This window comes from Sceloporus undulatus, chromosome 5, assembly GCF_019175285.1.
Source record: "Sceloporus undulatus isolate JIND9_A2432 ecotype Alabama chromosome 5, SceUnd_v1.1, whole genome shotgun sequence".
Classification (NCBI taxonomy): domain Eukaryota; kingdom Metazoa; phylum Chordata; class Lepidosauria; order Squamata; family Phrynosomatidae; genus Sceloporus; species Sceloporus undulatus.
Genome location: NC_056526.1, coordinates 102,340,877 through 102,347,412, shown reverse-complemented (window position 1 = coordinate 102,347,412; position 6,536 = coordinate 102,340,877).

Sequence of the window (6,536 nt, the reverse complement as noted above, 5' to 3'; positions counted from 1 at the left end):
GTATCATTTGCCAAAAAAGTAACCACCTTGAGTACAGTTGGAAAGTATTCTGTTGTCTAGTAGCTGGGAGTTCTAGGGATTGCATTATCTCTGCAAATATTCAGCTACCTTGATATAGATTTCCATACCTTTTCAACCAGTATTTGAGCAAAAGATTTATGCAAAGGCAAATATGATGGGGAGAGGGGGCTTTCCATCATCTGTGTGGTAAATTTTCTGTTACCTGATAGATATCTTTAAGTACTTGTTGCCATTACTTTTGCATGAGTTTTTATTCTGTTTTTCTGGTTCCTATCAGGATATAGGAACATAATAGCTAGGCCAGAAAAACTAAAAGTACTAGAGTAACTAGCAAAATCCTCTGTTTCAGTTGCTGTAGCTGGTAGACATTGTAAAACAGTTCATTTTCTCTAAGCAGTCAAAGCAATGCATAAAGTCGAATGTGTTGTATTTGAGGCTCAGAATATTTTTGAAGGTGAAACTAAGCTATTTAGGATGGGATTCAGAATGGGATTCCTAGGGTTTCAACATTGACTGCAGAACTACTACACTGTTTATATGAAGCATTTGTTTGCCAGTTAAAGAAAGGGTAGAAACCATCTGCTATCCTATTAATCCCAAACATTTTTAAGATTAAGGAAAAATCTGTGATTTAAGGATAGAACTATCTGTCTGAAGCACAGGACTACTGTGAAAAATATCAGCCTTGCATAAATGTTCCCAGCTGACATCCTACTTTGTTGGAGATCTTTGTCTCATACCACAGTTTGGCATAAACCCATTAGGTAATTTGTCAAATTATTAATTCAATATTTTTTATTACTATGTCACTTAACATTCCAGACTGAAGAAGCAGTTGAAGAATGGTTGAAATATGTGTTGGCGAGGTTGTCAGAAATTCAGAGAAATGGGTACTAGAACAAATAAAGTATACTAGAGGCTAAAGCAACTAAACTAAGACTATCGTACTCTAAACATTGTGAGATCACTTGATGCAAGAGATAACAGTACTGCTTGATGAAGCTGAAGGAAGTAGAACAAGCCACATCACAGATGGATTAATCCAATCAAAAGAAGCTTTTGTAAGATCTGAGCAGGGCTGTTGATGACCAAGACTCACAGGTGTCTTGTTCATAGGGTCACCATAAACTGAAACGAATAAGATGTTATCTGTGGGGGATCCGTTCCAGACCACCACCACCACCCCCCATGTATATCAAAATGTCTAGATGCTCGAGTTCTGTTGTCCCCAATGGTGTTTGCACGTGGCTGCTCTGCCATTAGGAACAATGAGACTTCAGTGGCAGGTGGCCTGGATGAAGAGGATGGCTAATGTCCTACATTTGGGTTGTCAGGAAGAAATCATGGTAGACTCATCGTGGACCAAGAGCAGGACAAAGAGAAAAGAAGGATAGGGCGGGCTCGGGTGTCACATTAATCAAGGATGGTACAAACCTTCCCCCCCCCCATCCTGGGAAGAGGGAAGGAGACAGGCCCCATAAAGGAAGCCCCAATCCCTTCTCCCCCCCCCCACCCCAGCTCCGGGAGAGGGGCAGAGAAGTGCATCCTCCAGTGCATCACTTCCTAAGGATGCTCCACATGTGCATTTAGGGACCATTTAAGTGAAGGATGGAAGGTCACTGAATACAGGCAAACTAGATCCTCCTCCATCCAACCCATGCATGAAGTGGGCTTGGGTGGGAGGTTTTCTCCCCCCCCTTTTCCAATGTGATCTAGGACCCAAGGGAGCAATTGGTGGTGCAGGTAGCACACGTCTCTTCTTTCCTTGGTTCCCGTGTTTCTGGGCCAGCCCAAGCCTCCCCCATCCAAAGCTTGATGCCTTTGAGGCTGCGTCAACTCCTCCCTCCAGAAACCACCACCTCTATTATTCTGACTTAGTCTTTCGTCATAGCACCAACCCACTCAGTGCCTAAGATGGAGGAGGCCAGGGTGACCAGATGTCCAAACTACAAAGGAGGACAAATCACCTCAAAATGTAGGAGATAGAATCCTAGAGTTGGAAGAGACCTAATGGTGATGTGGCCACATAGACATGCTGCCACTGGGGACAATGTGGGCTTGCTATCTGCGGATACTGAGGGCCGATTGTAACAGCTAAGATGACTGACAAACTGAACTAAAAAAGGTTTTGGGACATTCTTCCCAACCTGAGAGTTCACTGATGTGCAGAATTTTCACCATTCCCAGGCCACAGTTCTATTGTGGGCTTTGTAATTTTGTGGCGGGGGGGGGGGGGGGATTTAGGTTAGAAGTAACACTAAAAAGAGAAAAAGAAGCCTTTTGAAAGAGCTGTATACTTCAACAATGACCACCTCTGTGTCATGGTCTGTAAATCATGGTCTGGCTCTTCATTTTAATCAATGAGTTAATTAATGATAATTTACCAAATCAAATTCATTTAATAGTGTTTGTACTAGTTAATTTTTTAAAAAATTTCTAATATTTAACATTGTGAAATTAATTTTCAAAGCTACAATTATAAGCTCTGCCTTCTGATAGAAATGCACTGGACAGAACTACAGCGTGCCCATGCCATATGCAGGCTCACCATACACGGATTTCAGGTCATGCGGATGGCGAGCCCTGATAAGGTGAATGGGACATGTGCATATGGCATGCGCTGCGTGACACAGAGGCACACCCCATTCAAGTGAATGGGGCTTGAGCACAAGCGGGATTTGCCTTACACAGGGAGGGGTCCAGAATGGATTCCCTGCGTAAGGCGAGGGCGCACTGTACACATAATCCTTATGCAGCCATTCACACATTCAAAATATTTATACACAACTTATACTGGTCAATGACCGAATAAATTTTATTACATTACATTATACACAACTCCTTTCCAGGCAAGGGTTCTCTGAAGATGCCAGCCACAGATCCTGGCAAAATGTCAGGAAAAAACTCTAGAATATGGCCACATAGCCTGAAAAACCCACAAAGAACTTGCAACACATTAGAAACAAACTGAAAGTTAGAAGTTGGTAGCATGGGATTTCACAGACTTGAGCCTACTTCCTCAGATGCATTTGGTGGAGTGGAAAGCCCAGGCACAGACCTATACTGCTATAGGTATATTGCTATAGTCTGTGATTATGTCCATAGGAATGTAAAACTTTGTGGGTATGGAGATGAAGTAACAAGTTGCCTGAAGCCATGGTAAGTAGATAACCATATGAATGAGTATTGAGATGTAGTGTGGGAGCCAAAAAGAAGATGTGATGAATTGGCCAACAGACCCCCCATGAATGCTCAGTTGTGTATCTTTAGTGTTATAATGTAGTGTGCCAGGAAACCATTGCTGGGGGCTGCAGTTTGTTGATATATTCCAATTCTGCTGTTTCTCTTTCCAGTCTTTCTTTGTAGTCTTTTTTTCAAGAATCACTGTTCTTAAATCCAAGATGGAATGCCCAGGAAGACTGGAGTATATGAGTTTTTGTATATTACCATTCCTAATGTCTGATTTATGTCCATTTATCCTCTAGTGTTTTATAGATTATAGCAAAGCCTTTGTATAGATTGTGAAATGCTACGGGATGTTCTTAAAAACATGAAAGTGCCACATCTGATAGACCTGATGAGAAATCTGTACTTAGGACAAGAGGCCACTGTAAAAACAGAATATGGAAAAACAGAACGGTTCCCAATTGGCAAAGGGGTCTGGCAAGGATGCACTCTATCTTATTTTTTCAACTTTTATACAGATAATAGCATATAAAGAGCAGGTTAGACTTGGGAAAAGGAGGAATAAAGATAGGAAGAAAAACCAACAGCGTGGGTTGAGCAGTGGACTATGACCCTGGAGACCAGGGTTCAAATTCCAGCTCAGCCATGTAAACCCACTGGATGACCTTGCAAGTAACATGTTCTCAGTCTCAGAGAGAGGCAATAGAAAACCTGTTATAAACAAATCTTGCCAAGAAAACGCCATGATAGGGTTGCTTTAGGGTCGCCATAAGTCAGAAACAAATTGAAGACATGCAATACCAACATCAACAATCTAAGATAAGTAGATAACATTATATTACTAGTGGAAAGCATCATAGACTTGGAACAATTACTAAGGAAGGTCAAGGAAAAAAGTGCAAAGGCAGGCTCAATGTTGAACATAAAGAAAATAATAAAGACAACAGAGGACCTATATACATTCAACCTAGACAATGAGGAAATCGAAATAGTAACAGAATTCCTGTACCTTGGATGAAACATCAATCAGGAAGGAAACTGCATTCAAGAAATCAGAAGAAGACTAGGAATGGGAAGCAAAACTGTTAAAGAACTAGAAATGATCCTAAAGAGTAAAAATATACAACTGAGCACTAAAGTTAGAATTGTCCAAGGCATTATATTCCCCATCACCATATACAGATGTAAGAACTAAAGAAGTTACATAATAAGAAAATCAATTCATTCAAAACATGTGGCGCTGGAGAAATGTGCTGAAGATGCTATGGACATCCAAAAGGCAAACAAGTGGTCTGAGCATATCAAGCCTGAAATCTCCCTGGAAGCCAAGACGATCAAGTTGAGGCTGTCATAATTTGGCCACCTCATGAGACAGCATGACTCTTTAGAAAAGACAATAATGCTAGGAAACGTGGAGGGATGTTGAAAGAGAGGAAGGCCACACATTAGATGGGTAGACTGTATTAGAGAGGTCACGGGTATGAATTTACAGGACCTAAACAGAGCTGTGGAGTACAGGGAGTCTTGGAGATGTCGGGATCGACTTGAAGGCATTTACCAACAATAACCCTCTGGTGCAAGGACCATCCTGTTTGCCTAATGTAGAGTACTGAAGGGCATTGCTGACACAGTAAGGCATAAACCACATTGGAGAATGAGCAAGCGAAAGTCCCTCTAATATTGTGGTTGATTTCATTACGTCTTGTGATGATATTTCCTAAATTGATATGTGGGCAGAGGTGGAACCAGGGTGTGTGGCAAGGCTTTGTACCTGTGTCCACATCTGTGTTGTCTGTCATTTTGAGGTTTGGAGGCTGTCAGTAGGTGAGTAAAAGCCTGCCACCAAGAGCCCTTGGGAGGGCACCATTATTGTCCAGAATATGTTGTAGTTCATTGATGTGTCTCAACTGTGAGCTATATGTCACCACTGGTGGGGTTCTGTCATTTTTTGTTCTCTGTCTGTTAGGTAATATTTGTTTGTTTGTTTGTTTGTTTACAGTATTTATACCCCGCCCTTCAGCCCTAAAGGCTCTCAGAGCGATAATAGATTAGTCCTGGGTACAAATCTTGCCTTGTTTATTTTTTTAAAAAAGTCATATGGTGGGCATTTTTGCTTGAGGAATGCCTGTAGTAATTGCATAAGTTTGGCATCCCTGCCTTGTGAGTCTGTACAGAAGTGACTGTATCAGAGAGCTTGGCTGTAGACTATCTGTGGTGTGTTCAGGGGCGGAAAATGGCATGTAAGTATGTGTAGTGGTCAGTGGGTTTGTGACATAATGTCGTGCCTAGATTTCCATTATGTAGCTGTATGGTGGTGGTGTTCTGCTGATAGTTCTAGGCTGAGATTGATGGTAAGGTAGAAGTTGTTGAAACTCTGGTAGAATGCCTTGAGTTAATCCTCTCCATTAGTCCAGATTGATATCATCAATGGAGTGTTTCTGGATGCTGGAGTTAAGGAAGTGTTATTCTAAGTCAGCCGTGACGACGTCAGCATATTGTGGCGGCGTGCATGTGCCCATGGCAGTACCATTAACTTAATATATGTTATTACCAAGGGTGAATTAAGTATGAGAACAAAGTGGCTTGTTGTCTAGGTATGCTAAAGTCCCATCTAGAATGATATTTCTGACAGCTTGTAGTCCATCATTGTGTGAGATGTTGGTATACAGGGATTCCACATCCATAATGGCTAGGAAGTCATGGATGGATTGTATGTTCTGAACAAAGTCAGTAGTGATCTTCACATAGCTCAGAGTGTTGATAGCATACAGTTTAAGGATACTGTATTGCCCATATATCCAGAGTTGCCAACTGTAAGGGTTCCAATGCTTGAGATGATAGGTCATCTAGGATTGCCTTGTTTGTGTATTTTGGGTGATAGGTAGAATATGCCTGGTTTAGGTTCTTATGGTGTGTCTATTCGGATTTGGTTCTGCACCTCCATGGGAAACTCCCTGAGCAGTTTGTGTAATTCCTTCCAGTATTTCTCTGTGGGATCACCAGACAGGATTATGCAAAATGTAGTGTTGGACAGTTGCCCTCAGCCTCTTGCATGTATTCAGATTTGTCAATGTGGACTACAGTTCCTCCTTTGTCAGCGTCTTTGGTGACAATTATTAGGGCTGTTCCCGAGGCTATGCATGGCAACATTTCACCTCATCTCCATACTCACAAAGTTTTGCATACTTATGGACATTCTCTCACACACAGACTGCTATATATGTCTGTCCCTGGGCTTTCCACTCCACCAAATGTATCTGAGGAAGGAAGCTCAAGACTACAATAGCTCATGCTACCAACATCTATCTTTCAGTTTGTCTCAAGGGTGC